Source organism: Simochromis diagramma, unplaced genomic scaffold (genome assembly GCF_900408965.1).
Source record: "Simochromis diagramma unplaced genomic scaffold, fSimDia1.1 OVJJ01000321.1, whole genome shotgun sequence".
NCBI lineage: Eukaryota > Metazoa > Chordata > Actinopteri > Cichliformes > Cichlidae > Simochromis > Simochromis diagramma.
Genome location: NW_024386772.1, coordinates 9,327,208 through 9,345,237, shown reverse-complemented (window position 1 = coordinate 9,345,237; position 18,030 = coordinate 9,327,208). Strand labels below are relative to the sequence as shown.

The 18,030-nt window shown below is 40.9% G+C and overlaps 2 long non-coding RNA genes across 2 annotated transcripts; both read left to right on the top strand.

Annotated features, from left to right (window-relative positions):
* The first annotated feature begins 4,536 nt into the window (after window positions 1–4,536).
* Window positions 4,537–6,455, top strand: LOC120743817. The gene is made up of 2 exons (XR_005698269.1): window positions 4,537–5,781; window positions 6,324–6,455. It is a non-coding gene; the product is annotated as an uncharacterized LOC120743817 (long non-coding RNA).
* A 2,460-nt stretch (window positions 6,456–8,915) lies between these two features.
* Window positions 8,916–10,399, top strand: LOC120743820. Its single transcript, XR_005698270.1, has 2 exons — window positions 8,916–10,089; window positions 10,163–10,399. It is a non-coding gene; the product is annotated as an uncharacterized LOC120743820 (long non-coding RNA).
* Window positions 10,400–18,030: the final 7,631 nt, after the last annotated feature.

Genomic DNA, 18,030 nt, shown 5'->3' with positions numbered 1-18,030 from the left:
ATGATGCCCTCACTTCTCACATCCCAGTTCAAAATTTTTTGTCACACTATAAAAAATGTAATAAAGGTAGTGATATGGGGTACATATAGAAATGTACACGTACATATGTTTTAAACATTACAGAAAGATTAAAAGCACTGCTGTGAAGGCACAATATAAACAATACTTAAAAGGATCATTAACTGTGGCTAAAGAATCAACATACTTGCTTAAGAATTGGCAGATCTTCCCACATACAGTACGGTAACTCCTAACTCAATTATCCCTAAGCTAGCTAATGACATCGAGCCATCACTACTCCCTGGTAAAGTCCAAGATGAGACATGATGACTAAAAGTACGACACCTTCTCTTCAACTTCCCCCTGAAGGAGCTTTCACATGATGATGACTGTTAGCTCATGCTGCTGCTTGCCAGCTGGTCTGGTTTTGCTTGCACATGTGTGAGTCATTGCATTAGAGCTTCAACTGTGCACAGTAAAATAAAAAGACTGCTGCATCATTATCTAATCACCCTGCAGGTTTGATAGGGGCAGTATACACTGTTAAGAACAAAATAAAAACCACTCCATCCGGTTGTTGAGGTGGATCATGGGAAATGCAGAGTCAGAGACATTTAAGTATTAAAATGCGTAATTTGGCAACATTGCAGCTGCCACAGAGAATGCTCCATAAAACTGACGAATATCGCTGCTGGATAACAAAAAGAAAATGTGGCTTCAATTAACAGCTCGCACAAACTCTTCTGTGACTGGCAGTAATCTCGCTAACCTAAAACAGATTGATTTAGGCATTCCTCCTGATCTGAAAGCACCACCAGGACTGGTGTTTTTGTTAAACTTGAATAACACTATACAGCCAGACTCTCAGATTTTTGTTTATTCTACTGTCACTTACCAACCGTGGGACTTTAACCTCTATGTCGAAGAACTGTTTCATTTCCAGATCTCTCCTTTAAATCTGCAGGTTCACTCCACTGACTTTCAGTAGCATGGGCAGGCTTTAACATGCAAGAGAAAATGTTCATTAGCTCTGAATACTCACTTTTTCTGAGAAACATGGATTTGATGGCCCTGTAAAATAGTGCTCTTATCCTGGCTTCATACCAGTCTTGCCCCCTTACCCCTTCCGCAGTCAACCCCTACGCCCCATCTGAGCAGCCCCGAATTCCAGGAAAACTTGCAACAAAGTTCTGGCTCGCATTAATCACAGTTCCACTCCCTGTAGAGCACAGAGGGAGAGACATCACCCCCTTCCCTTTCTGTGACCCCCTTCAGCTTCACACACCCACCTTTGACTGTTTTGATGCAGCCAAAAGTAGGAGATGAGAACTTCCTCCCGTTTTACCACAACCTCAACAGGTCTCTGTTTCACTTTGAATATCTCACAATCTGCTGAGATCTTAACAGCCCCATTTGTCACACCACTGTGGTGACAAAGTCATGCTGCGTCAGTCAGTCTCTCCGCTTTATTTACCTGTTAGTTTTTCTGCATGTGGTCGTATTGTCGTTAACTCTTTATTGCACGCAATCCACTACAATGGTGTTAGCCAGGTCCCACGGGTTGCTACCTCCTGCCAGTTGTTTTATGGTGAACAAACAAGGCAAAGCGTGACTAAAAACTGGTCCAGATGATCCGCTGGAGGGGAGCTCATGTTACACAAATTTTACACTTAACTGAAAAGGTAATGTGTGCTGAGAAAATGTTCCATGACACAACACAGTTATGTGAGGAAAGAAAAAAAAAACGTGTTATGCAACCACTGTTTCACACTGCTAATATAAAAGATTTTTATTGATTGGCCCGTGTTTAAGCCTAAAAGGAGTGTGTGAGTGCAACGCTGCAGCCCAAACCCGTTCCAGTGATAGACCTGTCTCTGCATGCCCATTAGATGCAGGCGAACTGAATAATACACAGGATAGTGTTCTCATCTAAAGAACTCATACATCCCACTGGCTGTGTTTCTGGGACAATATGGCCGAGATCTCTGACGGGAATTCGGAGCGCAGCTCTCATGAATAGCACATAAACAGAGAACATCCGTAAACAGTTTGAAGGACTCGTTTGGATTTTGTTCCAAGACGGTGGGTGGGAAGGAGGGATTCAGAAAGGGGACTGAGACAGAAGGCCAAGAGAGTGAAGCACTGCAGCTGATATTCCCTCTATGGCGGCCTGGTTGGGAGGAGCAACATCAAGCTGCCTCTGTTCTCCTTTGGGACGTTCTGCCTGTACAAACAAACCGACCCCGGGCCTCTGGTCTAATGGGAACCAGACCTGCTCGAGGACCAAATCTCCTATTTTTTTTCTTTCCTTTTCTTCGCTCTCCATCCCACCCCCACCCCTATCCCCCCCTCTCTCAACAACCAACGCTCCGTTGACACGCACTCCAGCTGAAGGACGCACTTCAATTATTCTAAACAGACCTGAAAAAATTCCCCTTCCCTTTATCAAGCTTTCCCACACAGCAATTTTACATGACATTCCAAGTTTGTACATCAACGCTGACCTTCTTGATCCTCAAGGAATCAGATTCCAGTGACATGTACTTATCACCACAGACACACTTTCTCTCACTTTTGCATACTTTCTTTATCACTCTTCCCCATTCCCTCTCTCTGTGTCACATGTGCACACACAGAGCTTCCCATGCATCTGTTTGCAAAAACGTCAGTCTTTTTGACAGAGTGTGAGTACATTTCTGCACCCAAGTACATGCATAACTAGAGATTTCCACCAAATGACGAAAGCATAGGCTTAGAGGCACCAAGGTGATGTGTTGGCTGCTGTATGAAAGAATGTCATCCCTGGCTACAAAGTCTGAATGTTCTCACTGTTAGGGTTCAGAGTTTATCAGTGAATGTCCTCCCAGTCTCACTGGTGTCTCTATCTGAATGTTCTGTTTTACCAAAGTATGAATACTGGCACAGAGTCAGACGGGGGGAAAAAAGGCTCTTAAAACACATAGAGCCTCCACATTGACAGCACATCTGATTCAAAGAGGCCTGATTGTGATACGGCCTGGTGACACTGCTCCTAACAGACATGTGGAGCTGTTTAAATTGCTTCATTTCATCACTATAGTCTCCTTCCTGCAAGATAAGGCTGGGATAAAAATCCAATACTTCCTTCTGTTTTTAATTTTTCTTTTCTATTTAAATCTGCATACGATCTGTAGTCAGGTCACTGACGCCAAGTGCATGGAAAGGCAGATTTATTGACAAGAATGAACCATGTCTGAAGATGTGGAAAAAACTCACAAACACTGGATATGACTGTTCAGCTCTGTCTTCCTCCCACACATCTGGGCACAAACCCGTCAATGTCCCTCAGGCAAAGATCGCTGATGAACTGAGCTGTCTTGCTGCCCAGTTCACAGTCATTCAACCCCACCATCCCCTGAAAAAAGCGTGTGCAAACACTCACGCTCAATCCACACCCTTACATTTGATTTTTGCCCGATCTTGTGAGCTGCTCTGGGCTTCTCTCTTTCTCCAAGGGATTGCTCTGGGATTTCTGGCAGTGTTTACTTCTTTGTGCTCTACAAGCCTGGAGCGGCCAAGCCCAGGCACACACTCACTTCTATGGAAGGGTAGGTTTTTCTGCACTGTCAGCACAAAGTGTTAACAAACGTGTTGCAACTTATGGCTCTGTGGAAGCGTGTAGGAGTCAGAGTTATATACAGGATGTGAAACAAAAACCACTCAGATATTGGGGTCACTTGGAAATGTCCTCATTTACAAAAGAAAACTGAATTGCTTTTCAGCACATATCGGCTCATGAACCATAAACAGCTAATTTTCAGCAACCATTGTAACATCCTGTGTCATATTCTATCATCACAAGTTTCAGCTGTTGATTACAGAAGCAATCATTTTAGCTACTTTGTGTCTGCAGCATCTACCTTTGCAGGTTTGAATACAGGCTGAATCAGTGAAAGGAAAAAAAGAACTTTCACCTGAATTGTTGCTTTAACAAATACGGCCAAAGAATTAACAATTAATTTCATACAACAGTGTGTACTGTTCCTTTCACACACAAAAACCACAAACAGCTTTAAAACAGAGCAGAGAGAAAAATAGGAGGATCCCAAGAGAACAAAACATCTGTGTTTCTACTTACTAAACATAGCAAGTCTTCTGTTAGCTTTGTTTGATGGTAGTCGCATAATGCCAAGGCTAATGTCAGCAACAAATTAATAGATGCTGGCTTTGTGAGCAAAGCTGGAAAAGGAAATATGTATCAGAAAGCAGTTCATAACTGAAAACAATATTAAATGAGCAAAAGAACAAGCACCAACAATATATTAAGCCCACCTGCACGATACTGTGTATGGTGTATCTTCCCCCTGTGCTTCCAAAGCATCTCTCACATGTCAGGACATGGACACAGGACCCCTGAAGGTGTCGTGTAGTGTCTGGCACCATGACTTTGGCAGCAGGTCTGTAGGATACAAGCTGGGGCCTCAGAGGATCAGGCTTGTTCAAACATATCCCTCAGATACTCAGTCATATTGAGATCAGGGGGAATTTGGAGGCTAGATCAATGCCTAGAGCAATCTGTCATGATGCATGATCTGTTCTTGAGTAGTTTTATTTGGCAATGTTTAGGTGGGTTGGACATGCCTGCAATGATTTTACTGTTGTTGCTGTGCCCAGGCTATGATTATCACTTTTCATTTGCATTTGGTAGTGTGCGTTTGTGAGCCTTTGTGATTGGATGATACAGCTCCAGGGCATATTTAATTGGTGTGTCATTGATCTGCTGTTTTCATGTACTCACATGTCACGTAGTCCTGTTACATGAAATAGAGATGGGTCAATGCATTAACGCTATCGGGGTCTGAACATTTCAAAAGTTTGTTTGGGGACTATATAGTTGGTTGTTACAGTGTAATAACACACTGTAATGTGACTTTGTCTGCTTTTACAATATCAATACAACACACTGAATGAAAGATATGTTGAAATCTTGCAAGATAACCGCAAAGTAATAATGTCTTATGGTATTAGTGATGACACCAGGCGGGTGTGTCCAGGCAGGAGTTAATGCCGTACTTGTTTATATTCTCACTGATGTAATTTGTTGAGGCAACAGAACTTTGGCAGGAAGGGACTGACAAACAGTCAAGGTCATTGACCCAGTTCAGGGAAAAAGCCACCAATCAGCTGTGTGTCCCTGATGTTTCAAATTAACGATTAGTTCTTGATATAGGACAGTAGATGGGGCAACAGGGCTGTCTTTGTTTGTTAATGATCACACAGCACTATGACCAATAATGGTTAACCACACATAACATCTTTCACCATTTTTTTTTAAAACCTCCTTTCGCTCCTTGTCTTTCTTTTCTAATGTGAGCTCTTCCTCTATATTGTTCCACTGCCACGTTGCAACTATTCCGAGTTTGGGAAGTAGAGACACCTGGATTTAGCCTTTTTTTTCGCCCCCCAGAAAATGTCTTCCTTCCAGGGTAGGTACGCCAAAGGCTATGGCCATGTGATGACAATGATGATGTGGCATGGTCTGATAGTGAGAAAGTATTGAGCGTGGGGACTCCACACCCCCATGGCCTCGCAACGCTCCCCTATCCTGAATCAAATACACAGAGATGTGTGGGATTACTCTCACAGGAGGCACTTGAACCCTTTGACTTCCTGCCCGCTCATGAGTTCACTGGTCTCAGTGGGAGTGTCTGTGAAATGCATGCGCAATAACAGCCGACTGAAGGCAAGAGAGACCAGAAGGAGGAACGGGACGTGCTGTGAAGGGAGAGGAGTGAATGACAGGTTAGTGGGGGAGGTAGAGAAGGAGGATGAGAGGTAGGGGGAAAGACCATCCAGGGTCTGTCTATAACGAGCCTGAGGCTGTTGGCAGCAATAGCATGTGTTATGGAGAGGACTCAGTTCTCTCTTAAAAAACTGGACGAAGGGGGTGGGGGTGCGAATGCTGCGCAGCCAGGAAAAATTCACAAAATAACAAAAAAAACAAGTTCCTCAGCTGTCTGACAAAATGGTCTGTTTTTCATTAATACGGGCAAGTTGCTATTTTGAGGCAGAGCTTCCATGTAAAATATGACCTTAAGCTTTAATCTGTTGGGTGCAGATAAAGATCTGGACTCTATTTGCTAAACACGCTGCATCAGCCTGAGGCTGGCCTCATTTGTGACCAGCCTTTAGCAAGCCTCGTGACAGCCTGTTATGCTTTCTACATCCATCATGTGCCACAGTAAAGCATTTTGCGCTTATAATATTGTACAAGGGCCGATAACGTGTGGTACTGTATCATGTGCTGGTCCCTGACAGCTTGCTTGTCTCTCACTGTCTCCCAGCTAATATTAGAGCAGCGCTGATTAAAGAGAGGGCTGATTTTGGTCCCAGTGAAGGTCAAAGTACTTAAAGTGGCAGCATCGAAGTGCTGTGAGGCTAACAAGAGTGAGCACCTGGTGTCCAATGCCTGCAGCTCAAAAGGTAAGGTTTTTAGAAGGAAGGGAGGGGGCAGGATGATGATCTTATATACAAAGCCAGCTTGTTTGAGACCAGGCTCAGATGGAGCTGCTCTGCCAAGGGTCCAGGGCTCTACATCCTGCCGCGCACTGAAAGACCCAGTCTTCAAATAAGTCACACGAACAAAGAGCCATACAGGCTGTAATCACCCATAAGCAACCCCATACACACATAGAAAGAGTACACTATACTTCTCTATCTCCTTTGTTTCGTTTTTACTGTTTCCAGTGCCACCCATTAAGCTCCGAGTATTTCTCAAGAAGTCCCGGTTTTAAAATCGAACTCACAAATCAGTGCAATTAAGTCATTCTCTGCAAAACACACACGCATACACACAAACACACTAACTCCCCCGTCATCGTCTCCCCGTGTTTCACCCTCGGGCAGCAACTGCGTAATGCCTTCCAGATGTTGGGATGCTGTATTCTCTGGCCTACCAAACCTTGGAAGTCAGTGCCCCTCTCTCATGGTGTTAATGGTGCCCAGGAGGCCTTTGAGGGGGGAAGGGAGGGGAGTCACAAGACCTTTCAACCTCCTATAGAGAATACAAAAAAGACCTCAGGATCCTTTCCCTTTCACAGGGTAATCGGTCAGCTGTCTTCTCTTTGCATTGATCAGCGGGGTTTCAAATGGAATTCCTGATGAGAAACCTGGGTGTGGTTTAAAAAGACATCCTAGTAACAGTGGAGGGAGGAAGGTGTGCTTACAAACAGGATAACAAAGTCCTCTGCAGCTGTTCTTTCTCCAAATGGGTAGTGGTGGTGAACACTATTAGATTTCATATATCAGCTTCCTTGGGCTGAGTATCTTGTGTCAGCTGCTCCTTGTCAACTTATTGCAAACCTGCCATATTATTCCTTTTTCTGAGTCTTAATAAATGAGTCTTGGTATAAAAAAATCAATGGCTACTCTCTTGAGTTAGCTTGTGTTTCCATCTTTCCATTTCTCTCTCCCTATGAGCTCCACTAAATGATCCTCTGTCACAGTCTCAGTTTTATGTTCCATACTTTACTCCAAGCTGAATGGCCAATCATTGGGGTCCTATCTATTTCGCAGTACAGACCATAAAACAGTATAAGACATGGTAGACAGCCACAGTCCCTCAGGGAATATTTTTTAAAAACAATATTAAAACCAGTGTTGGAACTTTTCCAGTCATGGTTATTCATTTATGTTCTTTTACTATAGAGGTTTGCGGTGATTGGATGACGAATGCAACCATCAGGGATGCAGGACAACTTCCAAAGATGGCTTTGGGGTGTTTCTGTTATTCTGGCAACTTGCACCATATAAAGGATAGATCACTCAAATGCACCAGCATGGCTCGGGCAAAGGGTGCAGACCAAGTGATCCCTAGACTAAAACCAAAAGAGGAGCGAGTGAGCTAAAGCGAGAAGAAAAAAGCTCCAGGCCGAGGATCTCTGTGAGAAAGTGTCCATCTGCAGCACACGCTGGAAACGACCCAAAACAAACAGGTTAAAATTAAACCACAGAGTGAAAGCCAATCTGTGTGTTTAACGTTCTTACAAACAGAGGATTACCGTGTTACCATTTCAAAGGTCTGAGAAATTGTCAGTTTTGTGGTTTATCCCACCACAATACAACCAATAATCTATGTAGCAGCCCCACCACTGGCTGACGCACAGAGAGATAGGGCATTTTGGAGAAAGATAGAACTAAAAAGAAAGTAAAAAGTCACATGTAGGAAGGTCTTCAAACTTTGGCATTCTGTTTAATTATTAAAAAAAACACTTTTTAAAAACTAGAATGATAAATTCTCCTGCTATAATTTATAGCATAACATATTTAACTTTTACAGTACAGTTATTGTAATAATTGCAGGTATAAGTTCCAAAGAAAAGCATATTTGTTACGCAGAGATAAAGTATGAATACAAATCAAGCCAAAGCTTGCAGATTCTTTCTTTAGACTTTGACATAGGTCATGAAGCTACTTGAGATGTGAGCTTTTCCTACTAACTCCACTGCATGTACCAGCAGGTTGAGTAATATTTTTGCCATTTTTGGATGATAATGTAACATTTCTCTAGAAATTTCTCTAGTAGAAACACAGTCGCTCTGTCTTTGCATCTTTTTAATCTGACTAACGGGCATCCCATCTTTCTAACCAGTTGATTCTGACTTTCCTAATTGGGTTTGGGCTTTGTTATGAAAGTATATGGTTGCTGCGGTTGCCACCGCAGATGTTTCCCAATTCCATAAGTACTGCATTCCCCTCCTCCACCTTTTTCAAAAGCCATGTCAGCCCCACAAGTTACTGCACAGCCATAGGGGATCAAATTTGTTCAGCTGCTAAGGACAAAGTGTGTTTCTGAGCGGTGGTGATTTGACACTTTGCTGCCATCTAGTGTTGACTAATGGGTCTGGATTTAGAGTTGTGTCTTCCGATAGTATTGTAAAACAGTGGGAAACCATTTATAAATGAGATATCTGTATAACTGTAGCCATTCGTTAAAAAAAATCTAATATTTAAGGTGTGATTCACAGTGAAGACATGTAAAGTGCTGGATAATAATATTAATAATGGCATTCATTATTATTTTGTTGGCTGTGGCTCCAGAGGGAGCCAGAGATAAAGGGACTAAAGTGAGCTGGTTAACAGATATTCAGTAGAGATTCAGCAATAATAAATGAAACAGTTAAAAATTCACATGCAATATTGTGCAAAGGTATTGAGGAACTCATCTTTTCATTATTTTTTGCTTCCAAGCAGCCAGATTTTCTTGTAATTTTTAAAGTGCTCTTGAGCAATCGTTATAGAATTTCTTAAGGTCTCTCAAAGTTTTTCTTCTTTGCTTTTTCTGACCATTTTCCATTGAATGTTTTTTTTAACCCTAACACTGACCCAGGAATCATTCGAACATAAAAAATGGCAGTTAGTTCAAGGAATGAGCCAGGTTTGGGTCTACACATAACAGAAAACTTAGCCAAGAATCAGTTTTAAATTGCATCTTTTGTTGCTTGCAGCTTGTTGTGACACAAGCTGTTTGTTACAATTGTTTTTGTTTAACCTACAAAAAAAAAAAATACAGTTTGACAGTTTGAAAGTGTCAAACTGCTGATGTTGACGTGATCTAGCTAGCTAGCTAGCAAAGACCTCACACAGGACCTGGGAAATGCATGTGGTCCTTCAGTTGATCCACGTACTGGTTGCTGAAGCCTCATCAGAAATGGTCTCAGTGAAAGGGTGCCAGCCAAGAAGCCATTCTTGAGGAAGGGAAACTGGGAAAAAAAAGACTGAGCTGTGCCAAATTACACAACAACTGAGATGAAAATCAGTGGCAACAGGTCTTATGGAGTGATGAATCCATATTTGAAATTTGTGGTTCAAATCATTGTCAGTATCCACAGAGGAGGTCGAGACAAATGTACAACATTCCTAGCAAGCAAGCTACTTTCAGCTGCTGCCGTGCCACGAGAGGTTGCCACAGCAGTTAGCTCTGCATATCTGGTATGACAGATGTCTGATGTACACAAAGAAAATTTTTGTCTCCAGCTGGAAGTCATCTGTAAAACACAGTGGAGAATCTGTCGTTCCAGCCAGTGGCGTTGGACTTCTGAACACAAAAAAGTACGGTATGATTTAGATCCACCATGCAATACCATCTGGAAAACATTTGATTTATACCAACTTAATTTTTCAGCATGACAGTGTTCCCAAACACAATGCCAGTGGAGTAAAAGCATACCCGGAGAGCAAAACACACAATGGAACACTATCAGTCATGGATTGGTCTCCCCAGAACCCAGACCTCAACATTAAGGAAGCAGTGTGTGATCACTTTGACAGAGAACAGAACAAAAGGCAGTCAACATCCAAGAAGAGTGAATGTCCTTGCCTGGAGAACTATTCCTGAGAACTACTTCAGTTCAAGCTGTGTTGCAAAATAAAGACAATCATACCAAATATTGACTTTAATGCTTGCTAGAATTATGCAAACTTTGGTTTTATTTACCTTATATATTGTATTTCCATGTATGTTTGCACATATTTGAGTAAATTGCTGCACCTTTTTCCCATTTTTCTTGCAAAATATAAAGAAATAAAAGGAGACTCAAGACTTTTTTGCAGCAGTGTTCCCCATTCTCCTTGTTGATGCATCTGAACCCATAAAACATATCTGTTGCTGGAGAATATCATGCCAAGGGTTTGATGGTCTTTCCACCCAGATGATGTAGCAGAGCATTTGCCGTTCAGCTGGAAAAGTATTTACAGTTTATAAATCCCAGACTGCATGACATCATTTTTTGCATCCTCTGCACACACCTCTCCTAAACCCAGAGTCTAAAGTTACCAAAGTCCAGATAAATAAATAAATGCATAAACAGACAACCTGGGGCTGCAGTGAGTCGACCAAAGTTTTCTGCGCTTTAAAATTCTTCAAGGCTTGTAGATAAAAAAAAATGACTGCATAGAGGAAACTGAATGCACTTCTGTCACAGCTCTTTATCTGTCTATCTATCCCCACTATAATGATGATAAACATTTCCATGTGTCTATGATGTCAAGCTTAGTTCCAGAGTAACAATCCTCTACTGGGTCCACCGGGCCCAGATAGATTGTCCCTCAACAGAGGGAGTGAAACCTGCTGTCAAAACACATTTTTCTTGCTACACGTGCTTTGTATTTTCTCAGAAAATGCATTTCACATGAAGAGAAATTTCAAAAAAAAAAAAAGGGGGAAAGAAATGGTTTTGCTCTGGAATCTGTGTGACATTGTAAGAAATCTAAATATGGGTCTTTTTTAAAACATTTCATTCCTTCTGTGGTAATCAGCAGAAGTGATTTGACAGATCACCAAATTCATCTCTCCTGAGCCACCTAGGAGTGTTTTGGTTGACTCTGATAGTTGTGGGTAAACAGTTGAGCAAAAACAGGGGCCTGGAAGAGGAAGATTGTTCTTGGACAAGCTTTCTGCCCTGACTCAGCTGGACAGCAGGCATCCCATCATTGCAAAACAATAAAGAAACAATGTCATCACTCTGAAAAGAGGCCTTTGGTCTGAGCCAAGGCTTTGAGTAACACTGCTTAATTTCCAAGTGAAGAGAGCTGTTGCATTTTAAAGCACACGGGAGAAAGGAGCAGACAGAGGATATATGGTGTGAAAGCAAGGGTGGAGTAAGTTAAAACAAAAGAAGTCAAGACAAGAGAAGGATTTAGGTTAGCAGACAGGCCATAATCCAAATGTGCTCAGCAAAAGCTCAAAGCACAGGATGTACTGCCTTCATTAGCAAGCACAGGTAGTGGAGAGGGTGGAAAAGTGGACTGAGTGTGATTACTAAAGGAAACAAAAAAAGATAATTAGTAGATAACAGACAGGAGTTTTAACCGTGAATAAGATCCAAACATGGGATCCAGGAAGCAGAAAAAGTCCACCTTCACTGCTTCTCGCGCTGCTTTTAACAATCAGATTTATGCCTTTTCTCTACGGACTCATTAAGCCTGTTTACTACTAATGACTTCCTGTTTGTTATCTGGCTCCTGCACACTTACACGTTTACACTTTCCTATCTAACATCCTAAAAGACTTTCATTAACATGTGACAGACTTACATCTTCACGTTGATTGTTGGACCGAGCTTGTTTTGGTATGTTTTACCAAAACATCCCAATAAGAGAATCTGCCAGAATCAATTACTTACTTTTCTTGATTATAATCAACCTCATATGGCTGCTAATGGCTTTGACGGTCCAAGGGTCCAAACTACTGACACTCCAGCTTCAGCTTATACAGTTTAATTGATAATTGGGAAATGTTAGCCTGCTAAAACAATAAACTCCCACTGTATATCCACTTGTATGCAGACTTACCAGCGCAATGTATGGATTTTGACAGGACAGAGATGCCTCAAGTCAAATATGGGAAATTATGCGCTTACTGGAAATGAAGATAAAACTGTGGCAAATAAAAGACAAGCAACAAATCACATGCATATGCTAAAACAGTAGATAACAGCCTCTGTGCTTTATTATTGTGTTCTACTATTTCAGAAGTAATTCAGCAGGAGCTTATCTACACAGTTTATAGCCGACTAATGTAAAGTGATGACAGTTTTCCCCAGTTTTGTTATTGTTGTCTCACTCCATAAGAGACTCATTTCCCACAAAATATCTGCTAGGTTCGACTTGAGTCACTCATTGAAGTGCATTTAGGCTTTTGTCACATTGTTGAGTGAAGCACTGGACGCGGGTGAACCACTGAGGACTTTAGTCTTTAGTCTTATCGTCGACTGCTTTGTCTTCTTTCTCTCTCAGCTTCTCTGTTCCTCTCAGCTTTCAGACTTTAAGTTAAAGCTAGACGCTGCACTCAATTGCACTACATTGCATCACTTGCCCCACACTTTCCTTTGCAAGTGTAATTTGTGACTGGCCTGTTTGAGTCTTAGTGGTTTTGTGCTCTAGTTTAGTTGTACAATCAGAGGACTGTTTGTAAAACGTACAACCTTTACCCAGGGTGTCACAGGAAATAGTGTAAAAGTGAGGTCTTACCAACCTACAAAATTTAATTCAAAAATACTAAACACTTTTCAGAATATACATCACAGAGTCACCATTTATTCACAAAGTAACAGTGAAAACAACAACAACAATAACAACAACAAAAGGATAAAGAAATGAAAACATGAATAAAAAAGAAGAAAAAAGAAGAAAAACAGCCTTCTGGGGCCTCAAAGGTGAAAATAGCAAACATAAGTACCTTTCTTTCTACACACAAATAACAAAAAGCAATAAAGCTACAGCATGAAAAAATACTACAAAATAGGCCCCGTGTCTAACCACAGAAATGGACAAAAAGAAAGAAATTCCCAGAGGAACCCACCTGAGGGATTAATAAAGTTTTATCTTATCTTTTATCTTATCTTAAATAAAATTACTGACTTCCCACCAAGCTTCCACTGCCTTAAGGTTAGGTTTAAACAAACAGAAAAGAACAGGAACTAAGATTTTACAGGTTTTCAAATTCAAGAAGTACATTTTAGGTCACACAAAATAACCCTAAAGCCTCGGTGCAGAGGCTAGAAATACACCTTCACTACCAAAATCTTCTGCTGTAGCCTGCCTGCAACACACAGACACATGGAAACACACAGTCTCTCTCTCTCTCTCTCTCTCTCTCACACACACACACACACACACACACACACACACACACACACACACACACACACACACCAAACAGCAATCAAACAACCATGCTACTTCATATGAAGTATGATGGCTGTTCTTCACATATGATCACCAATGCTGAGAAGTGAGCAGCATTCCCCCCAAAAAATCAGTTTATAAAAGACAGAGTTTGGACAATAGCTACCTGGTCAGATAAGTGAAGCCAAAGCTTCATGTTAAACCTGCTTTAATTCTGCAGCTCAAAATGTGAAAAAGAAGTCCAGTTGGACAGAAGTCGAACAGTAAGTGAACCTTCATTTCCTCTAACTGTGACCTCAGGAGACACTGTCCTTGGTGAGTTTGTGGTCACAGTCACAGTTTCAAATCATATTCAAACTAACAATCATTAAAGTTAAAAAGGAGGTTAAAGCAGGTTATCTGACCTACCTTGCTTTAATTTATTTTAATCATACTCACACCTCGAGGAATCATTAAATTGAAAGGTAATGACTTTACATTATTAGACAGAAAACCCTAACAAGGAAATCCCCTATAAGGAAGCGCTTGAGGTCAGAGGGAAGAATGAACTCTCTTTAAACAGGAAGAGACGTAAACCAGACTCCAGGAGCAGCAGCTATCTGTCAAAAATAGACAGTTATAGTTAAAGGGCACGCTCAAATATCGACACCATTTGAGCGTGCCCTCTGTACCCCTCTCAGAGACTACGTCCACACTAGCCTGAATAGATTTGAAAACGGCTTTTTCGTCTAAAAACGCTCCGCATCCACACTAGCGTTTTCAGTCATTTTCACAGAGTTGTGCACCGAAAACACTTACGTTCTAGTACTGCGCATGCGTGAAACGCAAGAAGATTCGACCTGCCTCATTTCTGTCTGCTGCTTATTTACTTAAAATGTTGAGGAAACGCACCAAGTTTTTAAAATGGACTAACAATGAGGTGGAGTTGTTGCTGCGAGTAACGCAAAAGTACAAAGTTGCAAAAGCGATTGAGAGTTAAAGAATTTGAAGAAAAGCTATTTGAAGCATGTACAAACTGATATTAATCTTTAATAGGGCTGTCAAAATTGAGAGCAAACAAAACAACTGTGTAATGCCCTCCACTAGTTTAATTGGTCACATGACTGCATCATATGACTAACATGTATCATCGTTTTAGAAAGCCTCCGTTTTCGCTGTCCACACTGCATACGTTTTCAAACGTATGCGTTTTCGAGAGCGTTTCCAGAACGCTGCGTTTTCCTAGAACGCGGTCTCAGTGTGGACGGGAGGCCAAAACAAAGAGAGAGCGATGCGTTTCCAAACGAAAACACATTAGTGTGGACATAGCCAGATTCATTCCTCATTCGTCACATCCAGTTTCAAGACACAAAGACAATACTCTAGACTCAGGGTTTCACACATCCACCGTTTATATACAGTCTATGTCCCAAACGTACATTTTTGACTACTCTGACGGCACCACACTTGTACTCATAGTGCACGTCATGCAGCTGTATTTTACAGTATGAATGCAATGAAAATGGTAAGTGTGGAAGTATGCAATTTGAGACACCGCATAAGTTAACATTGCAGTTGTTAATCAGAATGTTAGCATCCTGAAGTTAATGGTACTCTAAACATAAAGTGGATTTGCTCAAATTAAGGCTGGGTGTTTGCAGACTAACTTCAGTATTCACCTACAAAAGGTTTGGATAACCTCTAATTCTGGGAGTCTTTCCAAGAATGTCTGTTTACAATCACATGTAGCCTAATATATACAATATCTTTTGCAAAAGTACACACACAGGAGGTAAAGAATGCAATCTTTGGCAGGGGAATTGATGTTTCTCAGTACTGTGGCATGTAGCATATTAACTTTCGTAGGGCAGTTTGTGAAGAGTGAAGTTTGCGCAGAAATCAAGCGTATTAAAACCAAAGTGGAAACAGTGACAAACTGCTTCCTCCAGTGACAAATTAATTCTCAAATACAAGTTGTAAGAATTAGTCAGAAATTGCTTTGAGATTCTGATAAAGTTAGGAAGAATTTTCCACACTGGATACAAGATGAGTAAGCTGCTGTTTGACCTAATCATGAATTTCCCAGCAGGAAAGATAAAATTACTCTATACTGCAGTCAGGATAGGGCATATCTGATGTTATGTGTGTAACAAAGAATTTTAGGGAATTTTGTCTCCCCAGTCTCCCTGATACTGATGCAATGTGTCTTGCACAAAGTAAAGAAAATGCCAAAGAAGAAAATGCCAGCAGAGAAACAAGGAATCTGTGGACACAGAGGGTCCTCTGTTAGACTCATGAATCTTCCAAGATCACGTTACAATAAGCCGAGCTTCAGTAAGTAAATGGAGATATTGTTGCACTGTGAATGTCTCTGTTGTTTTTCTGTGTTTTCACAAATGAAGTCGATGGACACTGGTTGCTTGCTCGGTTTTATAACGGGGTGAGGAAAGTGCATCTGGTCTCCAAAAGAACTGATGGAATTTCTCTCTAACAGAACAATGCCATCTTGTCAGCGGTAAGATATATGATCAGTTCCTGGGTGTTAGTACAGGACTGGCATTAAAACTGCAGGATACAGTCAAGTGCCTTTTTCCTTAGGACTTTGTCAAATTTGAACGGACACTTCCCTTTTGTCACTGGAAAATTCATTCTTTTTATAACAAGCTGTAGTAAAAAGGCCAACATTGTCACATCATCCTCACGAACATTTGTCACGCCATTAATTGCTCTGTGATTTATTCTAGTAAACGCCCGAGTCCAGTTAATCTCAGTGTCCTTGAAATCCTTCAAGGCCAGCTGATGAATGTGGTTCCTGCACGTTCTTAGACTTGAACAGGAAGTACGCTTATTAAATGAAACTGATAGCGATCACAGCGTGGCTTCATGAAATGTAAGTGAACCGCACAAACGTTTGAACATTTCTGTTAGGTTTGGCAGCACTTAGCTTGGATTTCAAATGGACTTTGTTGCTGGGAAACACACACCATTTGTCAAGAGAATCAAGCTGGAATGAGACCAGTATTAGTCCAGTGAAATTTTAATAGCAGCCTTTTAAGTCTGATATGTGTATAAACCTCCAGGAGAGAGAAAAAAGAAGACAGAGGGGGGTGTAATCCTTGCTTGCTTTTTCTGCAGCATGACTGGAATTTCAATGCTTGTTTTCTTCACTGGAGTGTGTTGTTTGTCTTTCAGAGCATTCCTTCTTGGATATCCTCCTCTATCTTTTCTGCTTCAACCTAATGGACCTTTCAAATAACCTTTGACCTACACTGGATTAAAAGACAACTTGCTGCACGTAGCTGCTTTTTCTCACTTGCCCTTAACCAAAAACATATTGTTCTGGTTCCTATTAAACATTTCTGTGGGTCCCAAGAGCACAAGGAGGATGTGATTACTTGCTTTTAAAGCCTCCCACAGATTCACTGTTCTTGCTGTGATTTGTTATTTAATGCAGGGGATGCATCCCAAAAGAGTTCATCACCTTAAACTGACTCAGAAATGATTCCTACATCCATTCCTTTAGTGTGACAGGACAAATTTCTTTCAGTTTCTAGAAAATCACATGCTTATCTGGGAGTATCCCACATTTCCAGACTGTGCCACACAGACACCACACACATACACAAAGATCTAACTGAAAGTGAAATCTGGGAAATTCCAGTTTTTAATATTGGCTTCTTTTGTGCCATAACATGTTCTTAATCAACAATCCAAAATGGGCACATTCCTTTTCTCTGATGTTAAGATGATAATGAATCAAAAGCAAACAAACAAAAAAACCCAATCCCAATACATAAACCATATGATACATATTTCATTTCTGAATCAATTTGGTGTAAAAATTCAACCAGAAGGGACAAAAAATGGTCCAGTTTTGGTCTTTAAACATTTGGTCTAAATTATGAAAACACAGAGCAACAGAGCCGATGGTGCGTGGGTGTGAATCTTTGTGCTGGTGACCTTAAGATGTGTCTGTGCATGTGTATGTGTGGGCATAACGACGGCTAACAGCCAACAACCAATAAAAATCTTCACTCTTCAGCTGATTTAGAGGGTTTGGGTAATTTTTTTGTTGTTTTTGTAGCAAAATGTAACTGCATATGCAACAGTGAAGTCACATATACAGTATTTTAATTCCTCCTTTATTTTTGCGCAGTTTCCATTCTTTTAAAGTGTAAAACTTTCCAAAAATAATCACATTTATGCTTTTTCAGGGGGTTTTCCCACAGTTCTAAAGAAAAGACAGGATGTCTAAATTTACAGACTTATGGAAAGAGGAAGTGTAAATGACCTATACAGATTTTTTTGTATTATTTGTCTAAAAGTCAACGGTCTAAATCCATTTTTATGTGTTTTTATGAATATAATATCATGAATTAAAGTTTT